This window comes from Onychomys torridus, chromosome 2 (assembly GCF_903995425.1).
Source record: "Onychomys torridus chromosome 2, mOncTor1.1, whole genome shotgun sequence".
In the NCBI taxonomy this organism is placed as follows: domain Eukaryota; kingdom Metazoa; phylum Chordata; class Mammalia; order Rodentia; family Cricetidae; genus Onychomys; species Onychomys torridus.
In genome coordinates this window covers 150,876,416-150,898,333 of record NC_050444.1, presented here as the reverse complement: position 1 = coordinate 150,898,333, position 21,918 = coordinate 150,876,416, and positions in this window count along the sequence as shown.

Genomic DNA, 21,918 nt, shown 5'->3' with positions numbered 1-21,918 from the left:
ACGAGATAAAAAATGAAGAGGCATTCATTCTTCTCTCTCTTTTAATTAAAGATTTTTAATTAAAAAGTTAAGTATTTATCTATTGATTATTTATTTTGGTTTTTGGAGACATGGCTTCTCTGTGTAACCACCCTGGCTATCCTGGATCTCGCTCTATAGACCAGGCTGAGTTCAAACTCACAGAGATCCGCCTGCCTCTGTCTCCTGAGTGCTGGGATTAAAGGTGAGTGACACCACTACCACCCGGCCAAGATTTATTTTTTTATCCTAGGTGTACATATTGTCTTTATGTATATATGTATATATGTATGTGCACCACATGCATCTAGTAACTGAGCTGGGGAGAAGAGGGTGTCGGATGCCCTGGAATTGGAATTATGGATGGTTGTGGGCCACCATACGGGTGCTGGGAACCAAACCCATATTCTCTCCAAGAGCAGCAAGTACTTTTTACCCCAGACCCCCTCTCCAGACAGTCCTTCTTCATTACAAGGATATGTGTATTAGCTAATTCTGTCTTTGTGCCAACACTCCAGAATATGCTTCTATGTAGAAGTGGACTTCCTGTCTCTAATAGCCTGCCAACTCCTAACCACTGTGCTCACACCTCACACTTCCTCTTTCAGCCATCTCTACGCAGTTTGTCTATACGTGGGCTAAGAGGGTTACTATGTCATTAGGCGGCATTATTTCATGGACCCACTGTGGCATAGGTGGTCCATTATTAACCAAACCTCACCAGGCAGCTGGTGGCTACCATTAGGATGTAAAGGAATGGTGCACCCTAGGAATGGTAAGGCTGCAGAGGGATGCTACATTTGAGCTGGAACCCGGGTGAACGGGTCTCAAGAAATAGAAGCACACTCAGGGACCAGCTAAAGAGCTCGTTAGGTTTGCAAAACCACAAGAAGGTCAGAGTGCCTGGAGAGGATGGGTGAACAGCGGAATGGGCTCAGGACACGGTATGAATCTTTCCTGAATGACAGCCATTTAACCAGAGCTCCAGCACAGTACTTTGATACAAATGTCTGAACCTACAGAATCAGGACAGCGCCAAGTGTGTCTCTCTCCACATCCACAGTTTGCTGAAGCAGTCAGGGACTGCTGGAAGCCTAGGACCTAGCACACCCTCTCAATTTGCAGACAGGGAAACTAGGCTGAGTGCAGTGGGAGGTGGAAGCATGGTTGTAGGGGTTCATGGATCCACTGTTGTTCTCATAGGTAGACTAGGGCCAGAGTGAGGAGTAGGTCTCTTTTCCATTTTCTTTTCTTCCTTCCTTTTTCTTTTCTTCCTTCCTTCCTTCCTTCCTTCCTTCCTTCCTTCCTTCCTTCCTTTCTTTCTTTCGTTTTGTTTGTTTGTTTTTCAGACACAGTTTCTTTGTATAGTCCTGGCTGCCCTGGAACTTGCTCTGTAGACCAGGCTGGCTTCAAACTCACAAAGATCTGCCTGCCTCTGCCTCAAGTGCTGGGATTAAAGGTGTACACTGTTAGTTAAATTGGCACTGTTCGTGGCTAGCCGCTGCCCACAGCAGTCATGCTGACGGAGGGGTGTGCTGGTTGGTGGAAGAATCACAAGCCATGGTTACCTTTCTAGAGCTTTTTTGGGAGAGAGGGGGAGGGAGGGAGGGGGAGAGAGAGATTTTACTCCGTGTCCTGGATTTTTTTTCCCTGATTATTGGTAGCTTAAGGACAGCTTTTGGAAGATCTGCCAGTAGGCAGACTATAAACCAATCCTTTTGGAAGACTTGTCTAAGGCTATAAGCTGATTTTTTGGCTTAGGAGCCATCCTGACTACTGTAAACTTATTTGTATGGCTCTTAGCCACTTTCAGACCTGTCTGTGTTTTTTGTTTTTGTTTTTGTTTTATTTTTTTATTTTTATTTTTTAGGTTTTTCGAGACAGGGTTTCTCTGTGTAGCTTTGCGCCTTTCCTGGAACTCTCTTGAGCCTTTCCTGGAACTCTCTTTGGAGACCAGGCTGGCCTCGAACTCACAGAGATCCGCCTGCCTCTGCCTCCCAAGTGCTAGGATTAAAGGCATGTGCCACGACTGCCCTGCTCTGTCTGTGCTTCTTAAGGCTGTTGAAAATGAGTGGGTGGAGTTAAGGTGAGTTAGGGCGAGAGTCTTAGAAGCCGCCCAAGCCCGCCCATTTGACCCTGCTCACTGCCAGCCGAAGTCAGACAGAAAAGGCTACACGTGGCAGACGGAGAAGTGGGGAGGAAGAAGGGTTTAGAGCTTTAGCAGAAAGCTTGGGGATAAATAACTCTTATTTGCCCATTCACCGGCAGAAGTTCCCGAGACGCTGTTATGTGGCCAGGTTTCCCGGTGTCCGCCCCTATCTGCCAATGTAGGTGGTAACTGTATCGCCCTTTTGTCCCATGGTATAGCTGAGAGAAAAATACAAAAATTAAAATGACAAACCGGAATCAGACTTCAATCTTGGGCATCCCCAAGAGTGGAGAGAGATCTAAGAATCAGCTCAAGTTCGCCAACCTCTTCGTCAAAGGGATGGGAAGGGCTTCAAATGCACTGCAGTTGGTAGACCCGAGATGACATTTTTCTCCTTGTTAGGAGCAAAAAATGTGCTAGCCATTGCCAGCACAGCCTGAGGACAACCCCCGGGCTTTCTGTCGCAAAGAATATAGCTCAGACAGACTACAGCCGCAAGAACGGCAGACTCACTGTGAAGAATCATGGCGGTATCAGTAGTGGTAGCTGTATAGGGGTCCAGCAGAGACGAGGGATGTGTGCGTGCTCACAGTCTCGCTGGACAGGGGAGGAGGTGGCAAGCGGCAGCAGGTCATCGGTTGGTGTATCGGAGTCTGAATGGCACCAAATGTTGGTTAAATTCGCGCTGCTCTTGGCTGGCCACCGCCTGCAGCAGCCATGCTGACAGAGCAAGAGTGCTGGAGTCATGAGCCATAGTTACCTTTTTAGAGCTTTATTGGGAGAGAGGGGGAGAGAGGAAGAGAGAGGGAGGACCAGAGAAACAGAGAAACCATGCAGAGGGAAGAGAGCAGGAAGAGAAAAGGGAGACACAGAGGGCCTGCCCGCCTTTTAGGCTGGGCCACGTCTTAGGCTGATGACGTAATTAAGGACAGAACCCTTACATACACCACCACTCAGTCTGTTTTATTTTCTTTTTTTCCTCTTTGGTTTTTCAAGGCAGGGTTTCTCTGTGCAGCCTTGACTATTTTGGAACTCACTACATAGATCAGGCCAGTTTCAAACTCAGAGATCTGGTCACCTCTGCCTCCTAAGTGCTGGGGTTAAAAGCATGTACCACCACCCCTGGCTCTTGTTTTCTTTTAAGATAAGGTCTCATTATGTAGCCCAAGCTAGCCTCGAATTTATGACTCTGTCTCAGCCTCCTGTACTGGCACCCACCACAGACCCCTGACTGGAGTCCTGGTTCTTGAACCATTAGGTAGAGTACCCAACCATCAAGGGTTTACAGATCAGTAAAAGCAACACTGGCTCTGGGGTATTAACGCAGCAAACCAGTTTCCTAACGCCTCTTTGAATCCTCTAGTTCACCTCATTTGGATGGGCCAGTTGGAAGACAGAAATGAGCCAATTAAAAGCTATCTTGTAATAGCCAGATCCCTTCTGGGGGATAAGAGCAAAGTGGGCAGGCTACTTTGGTTGGCATCTCTGCACTTCCTGTTACTGGCTTCTGAGCTCTCTGACTTGCATGGCCAGTCAAAGTACGGCTTTAAAACTTCAGCCCTTATCCATCAGGAATAAGAGCTTAGAATGATGGCAGTTGGAAGTGTTGAGGAAGAGATGCCCAGGGCTAGGATTTGGCCTCCCATACAATCATTTTCTAAGCAGCCTATACCGACCCCCAATGTACATACATTCATTGCTGTGTGGGTACACTGAGGAAAGGGTCTCTTAGTTAGCTTTAACTGTCACCTTAACACAGCCCAGAGATACCTGAGGGTCTCAATTGGGAGAGGGCCTGGAACAGACTAGCCTGTGGGCATATCCTTCAGGAATTTCTTTTTAAAGATTTATTTATTTTCATGTATACAGTGTTCTGCCTGCACAACAGGAGAGGGCACCAGATCTTATTAAAGATGGTTGTAAGCCACCATGTGGTTGCTGGGAATTGAACTCAGGACCTCCTGGAAGAGCAGCAAGTGCTCTTAATTAACGTGTGAGCCATCTCTCCAGCCCTTGAGGTATTTCCTCCTCCTCCTCCTCCTCCTCCTCCTCCTCCTCCTTCTTCTTCTTGGTGTTTTTTTTTTTTTTTTTTTTTTTTTGAGACTGGGTTTCTCTGTTTCTCTGTGTAGCTTTTGAGCCTCTCCTGGAACTCACTTTGTAGATCAGGCTGGCCTCGAACTCACAGGGATCCTCTTGCCTCTGCCTCCCAAGTGCTGGGGTTAAAGGCGTGTGCCATGCCATCGCGGAAGGATTTGAGGGGGTTTTTTTGGTTTTTGGTTTTTCAAGACAGGGTTTCTTTGTGTAGTTTTGCGCCTTTCCTGGATCTTGCTCTGTAGACCAGGCTGGCCTGGAACTCACGGAGATCTGCCTGCCTCTGCCTTCCAAGTGAGGTATTTTCTTAATTGCAATTTAATACAGCAAGTTCTAGCACACCATAGCAGTGCTAGGAAGGTGGATCTGGGCTGTACAGAAAGCTAACTGAGGGGCTGGAGAGATGGCTCAGTGGTTAAGAACCAAACAAACGATCTAGCAGATTGTCAGCATTCACATGGTGTTTCACCACCATCTATAAGTTCAATTCCATGGGTTCCACTGCTTGTTTTCTGGCCTCCACGGGGCATCAGGCATGCATGTAGTGCACAGACATACAAGTTGGCAAAAAACCACACACATAAAATTTTAGAAAAACAAAACAAAAACGAGCAAGCAAGACAGCAAACCAGTGTTGGGAAAGAATATTCATGGAGTTGCACAAAGAAAACGCCCAAACAAAGCAGAAGTTAACTGGGCAAAACAATTTATTTTTGTAAAAAAAAAATCTCTGCTAGGACTCAAACCAGGATAGTAAACAGACGAGGTCAGAAAGTTCACTTAGCTTTTATTATAAGGCAGGTGGATGACTGTGTCAGCCCATTGGTGCGAGCTGAACTCATACTCTCATCTGATTGGCTAATTCATTAATCAACGTGATGGAAAAGGCAGAGCGGTCGGCTGCTCTGGGTCATCGAAGTCTGGGAATGCAGCAGAGGTTTTGCACAAACAAAAGTTTTACTAGGTGGGGGAGAAAGACATAAGTTCCTTTGCATGAAAGTTTTACAAGGTGTGAGTGATTTGGTCGGCTAGCCATCTTTGATTTGAAAACACAAACAAAACAAAAGAAAAACAACAAACAAACAAAAAACATTGTCTCCCCATCAAGCTGTGTTCATCCTTGGTTTCGGCTTGGCGATCCTGCCCTAGCTTCCTTGGATGGAGGACTGTAACGTGTAAGCCGAAACAACCCCTTTTCTCTCCAAGTTGCTTCGGATCACAGTGTTTATCACAGCAACGGAGAGCAAAGTAGGACACAGGGCTTGTTCAATAGACCGCGCCAAGCCTCATCTGGACTGACCCCACCCAGCGTGGAACAGGACATTGTCCCTTTATGTCTTTATTGAGTGGCACAGATGCCCCAGGATGTGGCCTCGGGGAGTATCTGAATTCTTGCTCATCTCTTCCCATTCTGTCACTGGGTCAACTGGGGCGAAGGAAGAAGCAGCCCTTTTACCGGGCGAGAGAGTCACTTGGGCTAAGATATAGTTCCGTGCAAGGGGGTCGGACAAAAAAAAGAGGAGTTAGAACCATAGAGTCGCGTTGCACTACCGAAGCCTAGAGCGACACTGCAGATAATTTAATTCTGCAGCCGCCTTCCGCTTCCGGTGACAAATAGGAAGTTCCGCGGTAGACCGCCGGCGTCCTTTTTCTGGACTCAGTTTACGACTGTGGTTGTACTCTTATCCGGGGTTTACTTGGACTGCGATGTGGCCACTGCGGAGGTAGATGCTCCGCTCTTTCCTTCCGTCTCCGTCCTCCGCGCTCCTGGCCTGGGCGAGTCGGGAGGCCCTGTATTGGATCTACGACTCTGCGCCTGGCGCCGCCTTGACCTCCCCGGGTCCGGAAGTACACTTCCGCTCCGCCTGGGCGGCTCCCGGCTTCGTGCCGGGCATGTTTTGCCTAATAGAACCCTTGAACAGGTCCCTCTCTGCCAGCCTATTGTGTGTCTGTGAGTGTGGATGACAGTGCCTGAGGGCCGCCAGAGAACCACCGAGAGGTGGGCGTGGTGGCGCACTCCTGTCATCCCAGCACTCGAGGGGCAGAGGCAGGATTGCTGCAAGTCAAAGGCAAGCTTGAGCTACATAGCGAGTTCCAAGCCAGCCAGGGCTATTTAGCAGGAGCCTGTCTAAAAACAAAACAAAAACCCAATAACTGTAACACTGGGTTAGTGAGAGGATTGGCTGGTTGGCTCCTAAAATCCAACTACTGTTAATGGGGACAGCTGGGTTTGCAATTGTATTAAGAGCTGAGCTTGAGGCTGAGGATCGTAGCAAGGAGACTGAACGAAACGCGCCTGAGGCAGTGGAACAGAGGGGAAAAAGCGTGCTGTGGTGTTTTGACCTACAAGGGGAGTTTTGCTCTAGGCAGGTGGTTTCCTGAATTTGGGCGCGTTTGTAAGTTGGGTCAGTTGCGGAACTGGTCCATCTCTCAGAAATAACCTTGAAAACTGGCCTCCTGATCTTTTAGAGGTTATTTCTAGACGCCAGCGTTGTGAAGATCTTGGTTGTTTAGAATGAGTGCTTTCCTATGGGATCTTCCCTCAGAAACGTTTTGACAGGAGGGGAAAGTCTGAAAAGGTAGCTCCCTTTGACTTCTTGTGAAACTGACACATTTTAAATAATAATAAACCACAAAGATGCACAGTGAAAATATTTCCTTCCTTGATCCTGTGTTCAGAAGTACAGCTAATTTTATAATTCCAGGTACAGTTTGTGGATGTGTTATACATATGCTAGTGTGTGTTTTTAATTTCCTCAGACGCTTTCTGTATAAACTGATGACATGATCACTCCATGGCATGGTTAACGGGAAAGGTTTTGTTGTAGATATTAGAACAGGTAGGGCCAGGCGGTGGTGGCGCAAGCCTGTAATCCCAGCACTCGGGAGGCAGAGGCAGGTGGATCTCTGTGAGTTCCAGGCCAGCCTGGGCTACAGAGCGAGTTCCAGGACAGGCTCCAAAGCTACAGATAAACCCTGTCTCGAAAAACAAAACAAACAAACAAACAAAAAAACCAGGTAGAGGCCACTGGTAGAGTCCAGAGCAGAGAGAGAAAAAAGCAGACTGAACACAGCCTGCAGACTGGACATGAGCAAGGCTATCTGTGAGAGAGGGGAGAATAGCAGGGGATAGAAAAGAGACAAAACAGTGACAGAAGCAGGAGCGCGTCAATAGCTAGGCAGGGGAGAGATAGGCGGGGCTGCCAGAAAGAGAGAATAAATAGAAGGAGGAAAAGAGAAGAGGGAGGAACGAGGAAAAAAAAAAAGGAGGAGAAGGGGATGCTAGGGGCCAGCCACACAGCCAGCCGAGGAATAAGAAGGAAAGAAAAGGTATACAGAAACAGAGAAAGGTAAAAGCCCAGAGGCAAAAGGTAGATGGGGCCATTTAAGTTAAGAAAAACTGGCTAGAAATAAGCCAAGCTAACATTGGGCATTTATAAGAAAGAATAAGTCTCCATGTATATTTATTTGGGAGCTGGGTAGCAGGCCCCCCAAAGAGCAAAGAGTAAAAACAGCTACAGAAATGACTCTTTTTGGTAAGTGGGAACCAGTTTCCCAAGTTCCTGAGGAATGCTGGCTTTCATCTAACCACCAGCGATCCTCCCGTAGTCCAGACTGAGGGAATTTCTGGTTGTTTGGACTGCCTTTGTGGCTTGGGGACTTGGAGTTTCCTGTGGACCTGACAGTTTCATACAGCTGTTGATCTGCACCTTGTTCGGGTCTAGGTATGTTACATACAGGTGACTTAGCACTCATGGCTTGACTCCGTTCATTGCGAGGCTGCATAGTAGTCCACTGAAGAGTTGACAGCACCTTAATCATTTACCGGTTGATGACCACTTAAGGTGGAACCCAAGAGTATTTTTCCTACCGATCTCATTCAACCTATCCTTGACTACATAGTTACTTTTTAAAAATCTAACGTCCCTGTGGTTCCATTTTATCTTGTGACTCTATCAAAATAGCAGATCTTAGATACTTTATAGAGAAAGAGGTTCGTTTGCTGCACAGATTTGGAGGTTTAAGGGCTGGCACTGCTATCGGCTGAGCTCTGGGTGACATTGCAGTGATGAGAGCATGTGTGCTGTGGGGAGATGGCACGAGGGGACAGGAAAACAGACCAGAGGCATCCGTTTGCAATGTCATGACCTCCTTATAAAGAACTAGCTCAGACAGGGGCATGGCTCAGTTGGTGGGGTGGTTATCTAGTACTGAGGAGGAGGTTTGGAACCCCAGCACTTCATAAAGTGGATGTGGTGGCCCACGGTTGTAATCCTGGTGCTTGGGGGAAGGGCAGGGGATGGGAAATTCTAGATCATTTTCTACAAAGAGAGTCTGAGGCTAGCTTGAGCTAGAGACCCTGTCTCAAAACAGTTACAACAATTAACTATTTTCAGGAAAGCAGTATTAACCCTTCTAAGGGCAGCTCCCCCAGTGACCTAATTGTCTTTAATTGTCTGCCAGCCCTACCCATTATACTGTGTGTGTGTGTGTGTGTGTGTGTGTGTGTGTGTGTGTGTGTGTTTGAGATGGAGTTTCTCTGTGTAGTTTTGGTGCCTGAACTAGAGCTTGCTCTGTAGACCAGGCTGGCCTCAAACTCACAGAGCTCCACCTGCCTCTGCCTCCTGAGTGCTGGGATTAAAGGCGTGTGGCACCACTGCCAGGCTTTTTTTTTTTTTTTTTTTTATGTAGCCCAGGCTGTCCTCAACTTTTGAAATGGAGACTCACCTGGAACTTTTGATCCTCCTGCTCTCTACCTTCTGAGTGCTGGGATTACAGGATGTCGCACTCCGTCTGCCTAGGTTCTACCTCTTAAAGGTCCCGTCACCTTCTGACATCACTGGGAACCAAATTTCTAACACATGACCCCTCAGTGTACAAACCACCTTTTAAAAAAAGATTTTTTAAAAACATTTTTATTTGTATGTGTATGTTCACACATACCAGCACAGATGCCTGTGGAGGCCAGTGCCATCAGATACCCCTGGAGCTAGAGGAAAATCTCTTTAGCCTCATAGACCATTTCTAAACTAGCAGTGCCCACAGGCTGGTGTGACGGTTCAGTGGGTGAGGGTACTTGCTGCCAGGCCTGACGAAATAAATTCAGTCCCTGGAACTTACATGGTAGAAGGAGAGAGCAGGGTCCCAAAACTTGTCCTTTGACCTCCACAAGTGTGCCCTCTTCTAACAAATAATCAATGTAATCTGAAAGAACTACCAGCACCACCAAGTTCCAAGGCATTCTGCCTTTCCCTCTCATTCTGGATTACTCTCAACTTGGGGAGGGATGAGCTCACTCTGCTGAGTGAGCAAAAGCCCAGTAATAAGAACTGGCCTGAAGCTGGGTGGTGGTGGTGGCAGTGGCGGCGCACGCCTGTAATCCCAGCACTCAGGAGGCAGAGGCAGGCGGATCTCTGTGAGTTCGAGACCAGCCTGGTCTACAGAGCAAGTTCTAGTTCAGGCACCAAAACTCCACAGAGAAACCCTGTCTGGAAAACAAACAAACGAAAAAGAACTGCCCTGGGTTCCAAGAATATCTGAGCTACAGAGACTAGAATCAATTACTTCAAGCTCTAGATGGGTCAGGGAAACCTGAGCAGCTTAGTAACGAGGTGCTAGGAACTGGTCCATTCAGCCATTAAGAGTCTGTACTGCTCTTGGAGAGGACCTGAGTTCAATTCCCAGTATTCATGTCAGGCAACCAGGTATAACTCCAGCTCCAGGGGATCTGGTGCCTCTAGCCTCTGAGGACCAGCCATTGTGTGCTCATGTATGTGTGGGCGCGCACACACATACACACAATAAAAAAGGAAATGTTTAAAACAAAACAAAAAGGCTGGCTGTGGTGTGCACATCTTTAATCTCAGCCCTTGGGAGGCAGAGGCAGGTGGATCTCTGTGAGTTTGAGGTGAGTTCCAGGACAGCCAGGGCTGTTACATAGAGAAATCCTGTCTCGAATCTCCCCTCACCCCAATAGTTAATGCAGGACAGGCAATGAGTATTGGTGGTTGTGATGGTTAATGTTAATTGTCAGCTTGACTGAATCTAGGGTCACCCTGGAGATGGGTCTCTAGGCATGCCTGTGGGGATTCTTTTCATTACCTTAGTAGGAGTGGAAAAGCCTACTGTCCGCTGTGGGCAGCACCATTCTCTGACTGGGATTCTGGGCAGCATACATTCATTGCACTGTTTCTGATTGTGAGTAGGATGTGACCAGCTGCTTCAAGCTCCTGCAGTCTTGACTTACACACAGTGATGGATGTGCCTTTGAACCATGAGCCAGAACATGGTTCTCCTTTAAGTTGCTTTTGTCAGAATATTTTTTAATTGCATGTGTATGAGTGTTTTGCCTATGTGCATATATGTACACCATGTGCATGTCTGGTACACACAGAAGAGAGTATTGGTTCCCTGGAACTGGAGTTGCACAGTGGTTGAGTCAATATGTGGGTGCTGAGAATTGAACCCAGGTCTTCTGCAGGAGTAACAAGTACTCTTAAGCACTCTCTATCTCCTATCAGAATATTTCATCACATGGAGCCAGAGGGATGACTCAGTGGTTAAGAGCACTGATGGCTTTTCCAGGTTAAATTCCTAGAACCCACATGGTTGCTAACAACCATCTGTAACTTCAGTTCTGAAGCTATACTTTTGTTTGTTTGTTTTTTGTGTTTTTTTTTTTTTTTTGAGACAGGGTTTCTCATTGTAGTTTTGGCCTGTCCTGGATCTCGCTCTGTAGACCAGACTGGCCTTGCACTCACAGATTCACCTGCCTCTGCCTCCCGAGTGCTGGGATTAAAGGTGAGTACCCTCACTCCTGGTTTTGATTTTAATATTTCTATCCATGTGCTTTTTCCCCCCTTTAACTTACTGTTAGCATAGTGGGAGGGAGAAATAGATCCAAGTTTGCTATCAAGGCCAGGATTCTTTTTTTTTTTTTGAGCTGAGGATCGAACCCAGAGCCTTGCGCTTGCTAGGCAAACGCTCTACCACTGAGCTAAATCCCAAGGCCAGGATTCTTAAGCAAGGCATGGTGGCAAAGCTTGAAATCCTGGGTGGTGATGATAGTGACACATGCCTTTAATACTAGCACTGGTCTACAGAGTGAGTTTCAGGACAGCTGGGGCTACACAGAGAGACAAACACAACAAAAGCCCAACTTGAAATCCTGGCATTGGGAGCTAGAGCAGGAGGTTTAGGAGTTCAAGACCAGCCTGAGCTCTATGAGATCCCGGCTACAAACAAACAAAAAGGGTCAGCATCCTTCATTCTTTCCATTTGAAGACTCTCTGGCTCTCATTTGGCTAAGCCATTATTAACACATTTTTCTCAACCGCCTCTATTGATCCAGCAAGCAGAAAGATGAAAATAGACTTTGTAGCAGCTTATTGAATAAACCTCATTAGGTTTGGGCTACAGCTCCAAGAGATCAGGGTGGCTTAGCAGTCCTTGTGGTCTGCTCTTATTGACCTTGACTTTACTCTGTGCTTAGGAATCTGAAATGTGGGGTAGGGGATTTAGCTCGGTGGTAGAGTGCTTGCCTAGCAAGCACAAGGCCCTGGGTTCAGCTCAAAAAATAAATAAATAAATAAATAAATAAATAAATAAATAAATAAATAAAATAAAGGAACCTGAAATGCACCCCTCCCTGGCCCTACCCCAGTTCTAGGATGGGAGCTGAAGAAGTGAGAGCAGTCTAGATGGTCAAATAAGGTCGTGGCCAAATGACAAGGTGGCTGAAGAGCAGAAGTCATCCTAATACTGACTGGCTTTCTAGGTCCAGGTTCCACCCAAAAGCCTTGAAGACTGCTGGGGACCTTGAGACCATAGCAACGAAGTCCTCCCGTCCCCTGTCCTCAGGAAGTTCCACTGTGGTTTTTTGCAGCTGGGCCTGGGACTGTCCTTAGCCATCTCCGGTAATTTGCTGAACTGTGGTTGAGACCTGAGAGCCCTGCGGAGGAGCAGATGGTAGAAATGCTGGCAAAGAGGCGGTTTCTAGGCTGCTCTGTCCCAGAGCTCAGCGCTCAGGTGGCCAAGTGTCAGCTGGAGTCAGAGTCTTCTGACAAATGCTTGTTTTAGCTTGCTTTGCCTCTGCTCCAGAAAGGTCCACCAAAGGCTTCCTTTGACGCAAGATCCTCTTGCAGCCGTGAGAAATCTGAGCCCGTCTTCTTAGAGCTTGGCTTTGAAGGTTGAGATAAAATCCACCAGGCTGTGACTGTACCTCTGTTTGGCAGAGGAAACTTTGTTTCTTGGGACTGAGTGCTGGGAGTCTCTTCGCCCTCCTGGTAGGACAGTGAGCCTGCTGCTTGGGGCTGTCCCAGGAGGCTGGTTTTTATCTTTTCTAGATGATTCCATTTAACTTAGACTTCATGATTTTCACTTTTTGACATGAATAAAACTTTTGCAATCCCATCAGTGGCTCCTGTTGAGTGCCCGTTCCCACCTGTGTATACACTCACTATGCAACCCTACCTGGCCTCCAACACATAATGTAATCGAGGCTAGCCTCAAACTCACAGGAATTCTCTCATCTCTGCCTCTCAAGTCAAGTTTGGCCCTTCATAATATCCTACTGGGTACTGGTGCCTCATACTTGTAATTCCAACTCTATAGAGGCAGAGACAGGAGGCAGCGGGGACATGTGATTTTAAGGTCAACCAGGGCTACACAGCAAAACCCTGTCTCAAGCAAAACAAAAAATGTCATGTGGCAACAGATCAATTTAGTTCTTCGGAATCTGCCTTTGAGGAAAGGGTGAGTGCTCGGGAAATAGGAGCCCTGGTTGAGGTGCTGGCTGAGCTCTAGCTGGCCAAATGGAGCAGCTCTGGCCTTTGTTTTTAAAACTAAGAGCACTTAAGTTGCCTGGAGTGAGAAAGGGGTAAAGCAGGGTCACCAGAGGTAAGCCAGCCTAGGTAGAGCCATGTCACATTTGCTCTGTTGCCTTACCAACCCCTTTGTTCTGCCTGTCTTCCTGTGGAGGACCTTGCTCTGAAGCCAGCTTCCCTGCCCTGCCCTGCCCTGCCCCACCCTGCCCACAATGCAGGTCAGCCTTGCCTTCCTGCATGTGGAGACCCGCTCTCTGGCCAGCAGCTGACAGAGTAATGGCTGTGACAGGCAAAGTGGACAGTCACCACTTTCCCAGCACAACCCACTCTAGAGAAAACCTCCTGCCCCAGTGGCCTGCATGACTCTTGGGCCTGAAGATCTGCTGCAAGCTTGGCACCACTTGAGGCTGGCTTTCTGCTTGGGAGTGGGCAAGTGTTCATCCAGCTGATGTCTTCAGGACTCCCGTGCCTCCTGGACCTCTCTAGGCACTAGAATGTAGACACCCAGTGTCTTGGTTTCTGTCCCTGTGGTTATGATCAAAGTCTCTGTCTTAAGCAATTTAACAGGCCTTCGAGATAGATCGTCAGTGCTCGTGCAGCAGGCGTGATGGCGTGGACTCACGTGATGGAAGGAGAGGCTTGAGCACCATGGTACAGGTGTGCATGCACATGAGTAAGCAAATAAACTTAAAAAATTTAAAAAGCAACTTAAGGGAGGAAGGATTTGTTTTAGCCTACTGTTCAAAGTACAGTCCATCATGGTAGGGAAGTCTAGGCAGCAAGAACTAGAAGTAGCTAGTCACAGCCCAGCTGCCACCAGGAAACTGAGGAGGGTGGATACATGCTGCCGACTTGCTCACTTTCTCCGTCTTATACAGTCCAGGAGCCCCTGCACAGGCAGTGTCTGTCTGCAGTTAAATGAGTCTTCCCTTGGTAATTAACCTGATCAAGATAATCATCTCCAGACATCTCAGAAGCTAGCCTCCATCTAGATGATCCCTCATGGGTGTTCGAAGAGGGTCCTGAGAGGCTTGCCTCCTAGAATTCCAGATTCTGTCAATTGACAACACTAACCACAGCAAATGGTTTTAAGGAAATAAGTAGTTTTTGAAGGGAGAGGTAACATTCAGGTATTGTGTGGAAATTTCCTCTTCCTCCTCTTCTTTGTCTTAAATTTTGAGATAGTTTCATGTAGCCAAGGATGACCTTGTACTGTTGATTCTCTTGTCTACCTCCCAAGTGCTAGGATTTTAGGTGTGGGCCATCACCCCCAACGTGTTTCCTGTTTTTAAAGAAATCTTAAAAACAGAAGAGAGGGCATAATCAAGTTGGGAAGTGATATGTCAATCGACAGGTCAATCGACCGGTCCTGGAGAGCAGTCACTTCTTGGGCAAAGGCATGGGAGTACAAGGCCTTTTGTCTGGGAACAGTACCTTTTACTAGCAGCTCCAAGTTAACCTTTTGAATGTTGGAGACAGACTCTCACTTTATAGCCCAGGCTAACCTGGGACTTGGTATATAGGCAAGGATGACCTTGAATTTCTGACCGCATGTCTCTACCTCTTGAGTGCTGGGATTACAGGTGTGCCTCACCACACTCTGTTTATACAGTGCTGGGAACTGAAATCAGGACTTCCTGCTTGCTGAGCAAGCACTATCCCAACTGAGCTGTAGCCCCAGCCTTCAGAGTTTATGGCTAGGCCACTGAGGTTTCTTTTCTTTCATTTATAAAAATTTGGGGGAGAGGAGGGCATTGTGGACAGGGTCTTACTCTATGGCACAGGCTGGGCTTGAACTCATTGTCTTTCTGTCTCTGCCTCCTAAGTGTTATGATTACAACAGACTTTGGAAACCTAGTGTAGATTTCCAGCCTCAGCACTGTTGACATTTTGGACAAGGTTTGTTTGGTGTGGGGGCTTGTCCCATGCCTGTGAGCATGCTAAGTAGCCTTCACCTCTACCCATGACATACTAATAACATCCTCCCACATATAACAGCCTATGTCTCCAAGCATTGTCAACTGTTTCTTGGGTGACAAAATTACCCCTGGATGGGGCTGGGGAGGTGACTCAGCTGTTAAGTCCTTGTCATGTAAGCATAAGGACTGGATTTTGGATCCCCAGAACTCACGTAAATGCCAGGTGGGCGTGGAGGCCAACCTGTAATTCCAGTCTCAGAAAGCAGAGACGGATCCCCAGAGAAAGCTGGCAATGGAGACCAGCCTTCAGTGAGCTCTGGGTCTGAGTGAGAGACCTGCCTTCATTAATAAGGTGGAAGGGCAGTGGAGGATGACTCCTGACATCAACCCTCTTGAGTCTTTATATGCACCCACACACGTGCAAAAGCGTATGCACATGTATGCATGCACACCACATAATACACACACGAAAAGAAAAAAAAATTGCCCCTGGTTGAGAACCAGAAGGCAAGTTCAAAATGGACACTGGAGGGGATCGTGGCAGAGGGATCTCAGATTTCTGACCCTAGATTTAGGTCACATTAAGAAGGCTATAGGGAGAGCAGTGTGCACTGGCCTGTGTGTACTCTTCAGGTGTGATTCCCCTCTGATTGTGCTTGTTACTAGGGATTGAAGTTAGGGCCTCCTGTGTGCTAGGAAAGTAAGTGTTCTGCTGCTGAGCCATATCCCCAGCCCAAAGTTGCTTCTTTCTTTTTTTGAGGGTTTTTTGTTTTTGGAAGATATAGTATCATGTATGACAGACTAGCCATGCAGGAATCAAAGCTAGCCTTGAACTCCCCTGCCTAATGGAGTACTGGGATTAAGAGGGCGTGCCACCACACCAAAGTAGCGTTAGCTTTATTAAAAGAGAAAATAAATTTGATTCCTGCATGGTGGCATACACACACATATAATCCCAGAATTTGAGAGGCTCAGGTAGGAAGATTGTGAGTTCAGAAATTAGCCTGGGCTGCATGTCCAGCTCTAGGCTAGCTTGGGTACACAGAGAGACCTTGTCTAAAGAAATTTTCTAGTTGTTGTTTTTTCCTGAGACAGGGTTTCTCTGTGTAGCTCTGGCTGTCCAGGAACTCACTCTGTAGACCAGGCTGGCCTCGAACTCACAGAGATCTGCCTGCTTCTGTCTCCCAAGTGCTGGGATTAAAGGTGTGCGCCACCATCGCCTGGCCTTCCAGGTTTTTTTTTTTTCCCCCGAGACAGGGTTTCTCTGTGTAGCTTTTCACCTTTCCTGGAACTCTCTTGGTAGCCCAGGCTGGCCTTGAACTCACAGAGATCTGCCTGGCTCTGCCTTCTGAGTGCTGGGATTAAAGGCGTGCACCACCACCACCACCACCACCACCACCACCACCACTACCACCTCCACCACCACCACCCGCACCAGTATTTTTTTTTTTTTTTTTTTTTTGAGACAGTCTCACTATGTAGCTCTGGCTAGCCTGGAGCTTGCATTGTTGACCAGGCTGTCCTTGAACTCACAGAGATATACCTGCCTCTGCCTCCTGAGTGCTCATCACCATGCCAAACCTAAAAGCGTTGTTTTATTCTTTTTTAAACCCTTGCATAATCCTCCTTGTCTTCGTCACTGTTCTATTTCTATGAAGAGACACTAGGACCAAGGCAACTCTTACAGAAGGAAGCATTTGTTAATTAGGAGCTTGCTTGCAGTTTTAGATAGTTCGTCAGTGATTATCATGGCAGGTAACATGGCAGCAGGCAGGCAGGCATGGTATTAGAGACAAAGCTGAAAGCTACATCTTGATCTGCAGACAGCCGGCAGAGGGAGGAGAATCTAGGCTTGGCATAGGCATTTGAAACCTCAAAATCAAGCCTCCAACAATGCCACACTTACTCAACAAGGCCATGTCTCGGAATCCTTCCCAAACAGATCCACTAACTGGGGACCAAGCATTCAAACATATGAGCCTATGGGGGCCCTTCTCATTCAAACCACCAGACCACTTATATGGTTTTCCAATAAGAGGTGTAATGTCAACTTAGCTGTGGTGGCTTGTGTCTGTAGCCCCAGCTACTCAGGATGAGGCAGGAGGGTAGCAAGTTCAAGAACTTGGGGAACTTAGTAAGGCAGGCCCTGTCTCATAAAAGAAAAGGGAGCATGGAGATGTAGTGGTGGAGTGTTTGTTTCAGGTGCACAGAGTGATGGGTTCAGTCCTCAGCACTGGAACAAATAAGGTCACAGGGTTAGAGTCAAGTCTCTGTTAGCTGGGGTTGGAGGGGAAGGACAGAGCCGGGGCTCAGGTTCCTTATGGAAACCAGCGCTGATGCCGAGAACTTGTATTAGTAGCTCTTTGTAGAGAAGCAAGTTTACAAGTGACTCTTCAAACACCCCTACCCCACCCGCCCCCACCCCTCCCAGTGGAACGAAGAGGCTGAAATTCCTGTCCATTTTGTGTGGCTCTAGCCCCCTGGGGAGTCAGGGGTTCCCTACATCTTTTCTGCTCCCTTCACCAGATGGCCCTTGGGCTGACTCCATGTATATGGTCAATGCTACCCATAATTCCTACCTGTATCTTTTATGTAATTTCTTTTTTGTTTGTTTGGTTTGGTTTGGTTTTTTGAAACAGTGTTTCTTTGTGTAGCCCTGACTGTTCTCACTATGTAGACCACGCTGGCCTCGAACTCATAAAGACCCATCTGCCTCTGCCTCTCAAGTACTGGAATTAAAGGTGTTTGCTATCACTACCCAGCTATATCATTTTTGAGACAGAGTCTCATGTAGCTCAGGCTACAGTCAAACTCACTATTAGCCCAAGGATGGCTTTGAACTTCAATCCCCTGTCTGCCACCTCCTAAGTGCTAGGACTGTGGACATGTGCCACCATAACCAGTTAATGTGCTGGGGATGGGACACTGGGCCTTGTGGGTGTTAGGTGAGCACTCTACCAATTGAAGTCCACCCACTCCCACCCTAGGCTATTTCTTGAGTCAATACAGACTCTAATTCTGAAGAACCCTAAAAAACGTGTAGCCTTGCAAGTGATGGGGAAGGAGAACAGCCCTGAAGAAATGCTTGTACATTTTGTTTCTAAGATGTCTCCTCTTGTTAAAAAACTGCTCCTACTTAATGGCTGCAGGGTCACATGTCCTCACAACTGGCTGGTGCCTTGGAGAGCAATCTGCTGGGCACAAGTGGATGCCAACCTCTGGCTGCTGGGGAGGAGTCCAGCTTGAGGGCTTGCAGGGGCCTTGGAGTCCACTGTGCTGGGGCCAGGGAATGTGAGTGCAGGTGGCCTTCCCAGAAGTGTCACATTAGTCTGTTTCCACAGGCAGCTCAGTACATGGCGTTGACAATAGCTTGAGTATTTCAGTTACATTCTCTTCCCACCCACTGCCATGCATGTAGCGGACATTCCTCCCCACTTTGCCTCCCCCAGGCTTTGCCAGCCTACTCCCGTCCATCTATTTATTCTTTCTTCTTCTTCTTCTTTTTTAATAGCTGGAATTTCACTATAATGCTCATACTAGCCGCCAGTTCCTAGACTCAAGTGATCTTCCTGCCCTTCCTGTGTAGCTGGGACTTAAAGCTTGTGCTACCACGCTAAGATTTCTTTATCTTGCGCACACTCACACATGCTATGGTTTCTGTAGGTTAGAGAGTACAACTTTTGTGTAAATCTTCGCCTTCCATCTTATTTGAGGTAGAATCCCTTATTAGTTTCTGCTGCATATGACAGGGTGGCTGGCACAAGGACTTCCAGAGAATTCCCTGCTTCCTGCTCCCATCTTGCCATCAGATGATGGGAGCACAGCTACCCACGACTGTGCCCCTGTCTTTACCTGGGTGCCAGGGTTCCAAACTCAGGTCTTCATGCTTACTTGAAAGGACTTTACCCACTGAGCCATCTTCCCAGCCTACTTTTGTAATTTCAATTTTTATTAATGATTAGTATGTGTATGTGCACAGGCACATGCATGATACATATGGGGGGGGCACGTGTGCCAAGATCAGAGGGCAACTTCGTGGAGTTGGTTTTTTCCTTTCACAGGGATTGAACTTGGGACACAGGTTTGTGTGGCAAGCACCTTTGCCCATGGAGACACTTTGCTGGCCCCATCTTTTTGTTGTTGTTGTTTTAGAGACAGGGTCTCATATAGCCTAGGGTGGTCTTGAACTTGCCATGCAGCCAAGGGTGACCTTGAACTTCTTATTCTCTTGCCTTGTCCTATGATTACAGATGCCACCAGCATCTCCAGCTTTCTTTTTCTTTTCTCTCCTCTTTCTGTTCTTTTTCTTTCTTTTCTTTTTTTCTTTTTTTTTTCTCAAGACAGGCTTTCTCTGTGTAGCTCCTGCTGTCCTGGATCGAGATCTGTAGCCCACGTTGGCTTTGATCTGCCTGCCTCTGCCTCCTGAGTGCTGGGATTAAAGGCGTGCTGCCTCTTTTTTTCTTTTGACTTGTTCTCACTCTATAATGCAGGTGGACTTAGAACTTACGATCCTGTCTCAGTCTCCAAGTGCTGAGATTACAGATACTGTATGCCTGGCTCCCTCCCTCTCTTCCTGGTGATTGAATCCTGGGTTTCTTGCATGCTAGGCTAGCTTTGTGCCACTGAGCTACACCCAGCTCCTTTTATTTATTGTTCCTTAAAATTTATTTGAAGTACATGTATGTCTTGACTCCGTGTACATATGTGTACCGCAGTGTGTATGACACCCTTGCATGCCAGAAGCAGGAGTCTGATTCCCTAGAATTGGAGTAACAGGTTACAGACAATTGTGAGCTGCCATGTGGATGCTGGGAATCCAACCCGTTTTTTGTTTGTTTGTTTTTGTAAGAGCAGTCATCTGCCGAACCATCTCACTAGCCCCTCATTCTTTATAACACTGGTACTAATGACCCCTTTTGCGACTTCTGCCCTGAAACAGCATCTGAAGATCTCCTATGGGCTCCTGTGACATCTTAGACGTGATTCACAGTCCCTGTCCCTTCAGCAAACATGTATTGTGTGCCCAATGTTCTATACCACATCCTGTTCTAAGTTGGTCTCCACAGTGCATCCTCCTGGTTTATGTTCCTGGCTCCAGGAGGAGCGACTCTCTTCATTCTTGTGACTAGCCCAGTGCCGGCACAAGGTGGGACGCTCCTGGTTGCCCCCTGATCTTAGGTGACCACAAATAACTTCAGTTTAGAGGTGACCATCAAATGTTGTGCTGGGGTAAGAACAAGGAGTAAAAGAGACTGCCACTTCCTGTGATGGGGACCGGGTAGAAGAAATAAAACAGGAAGAAGTGGGAAAAGACGGATCGGGGAGGGCTTCATCAGTGGCCTCTTCCTTCTCCACAGCCCTTGGCTGCTCTGTCTGAAAGCTGGAGGCCTCTTGGGTACTTAGCAACAACTGTAACTGCCCAGCACAGACACTGGGTGTGTCTCCTGGGCAGGAAGCCACTAACAGCCCAAGCAGCCACTTCCTCCTGCCACAAACTCCGCCCCTTGTCAGCTGATCCTTAGTGGGTTTTTATGTTGCTGTTTTCTTTCAGACAAGGTTTTACACAGTAGTCCAGGATGCTCTGGAACACACTATGACATCCAAGCTTGCCTCCAACTGATGGCAAGCCTACTGCCTCAGGCTCTGGGGTGTTGTGATTACAGGCATGAGTCACCGCCCCCAGCTGCTTAACATCTTGGGGCCCCATGATCACTTCTACCACTTAATAGGGTATATGAGCTCACCCACATCACACCTCATCTTTGAGCTTCAGTTCCTATATTTGTCTCATCCTCAGGTAGGAGCGGCCTAGCATAACCCCTAAGGTGCAGACAACCTCAGTCAGCATGCATTGTGGTAGTGTCTGAGCCTGCAGCTCTTGAAGAACAAGAAGTTCTTTCTCAGCTGCTCCTTGCATCTTGTTCTTCTGAGCCCCTCTTAAATTGGGGGCAATCGGTAGTCTTGCAGTCTCTCTCTGTCACTGTCTCTCTCATTATTATTATCATTATTCTATTACAGTCTGGATGGCCTGGAACTTTCTATGTAGACTGTGTTGGCCATGAACTCGAAAAAATCCACCTACCTCTGCCTCCTGAGTGTTAGGGTTAGGGTTAAATATGTGTGCCACCATGACTAGCTTATTTATTTATTATTATTATTATTATTATTATTATTATTATTATTTGGGTTTTTCCGAGACAGGGTTTCTCTGTGTAGCTTTGCGCCTTTCCTGGATCTCACTCTGTAGACCAGGCTGGCCTCGAACTCACAGAGATCCTCCTGCCTCTGCCTCCCAAGTGCTGGGATTAAAGGCATGCACCACCACCGACAGCTTTTAAATTTTTTTTGTTAATTATTTTTTTAATTTAATTATTTTATGTATGTGAATTTTTTGTTTGTTTGTTTGTTTGTTTTGTTTTGAGACAAGGTTTCTCTGTGTAGCCTTGGCTGTCCTGGAACTCACTCTGTAGACCAGGCTGGCCTCAAACTCACAGAGATCCTCCTGCCACTGCCTCCCCAGTGCTAGGATTAAAAGTGTGTACCACTTCTGCCTAGCTGTGTATGAATGTTTTACCTGCATGTTTGTATGTACACCACATGCATGCCTGGTGTCTGTAGAAGACAGAAGAAGGCTTTTAATCCCCTGGAACTGGAATTAAGGATGGTTGTGAGCTATCATGAGGGATTGAACCTGGGTCCTATTTAAAAGCAACAAGTGCTCTTAACCACTGAGCCATCTCTCCATCCATCCATCCCTCCCTCCCTCCTCCTCATTATTATTATTATTGTTGTTGTTGTTGTTGTTGTTATTTTGAGACAGGATCTCTCTACATAGCTCTCTGTCTGTCCTTGTCATTTTGTAGACCAGGCTGGGCTTGAACTTACAGAGATCTGTCTGCCTCTGCCTCAAGTGCTA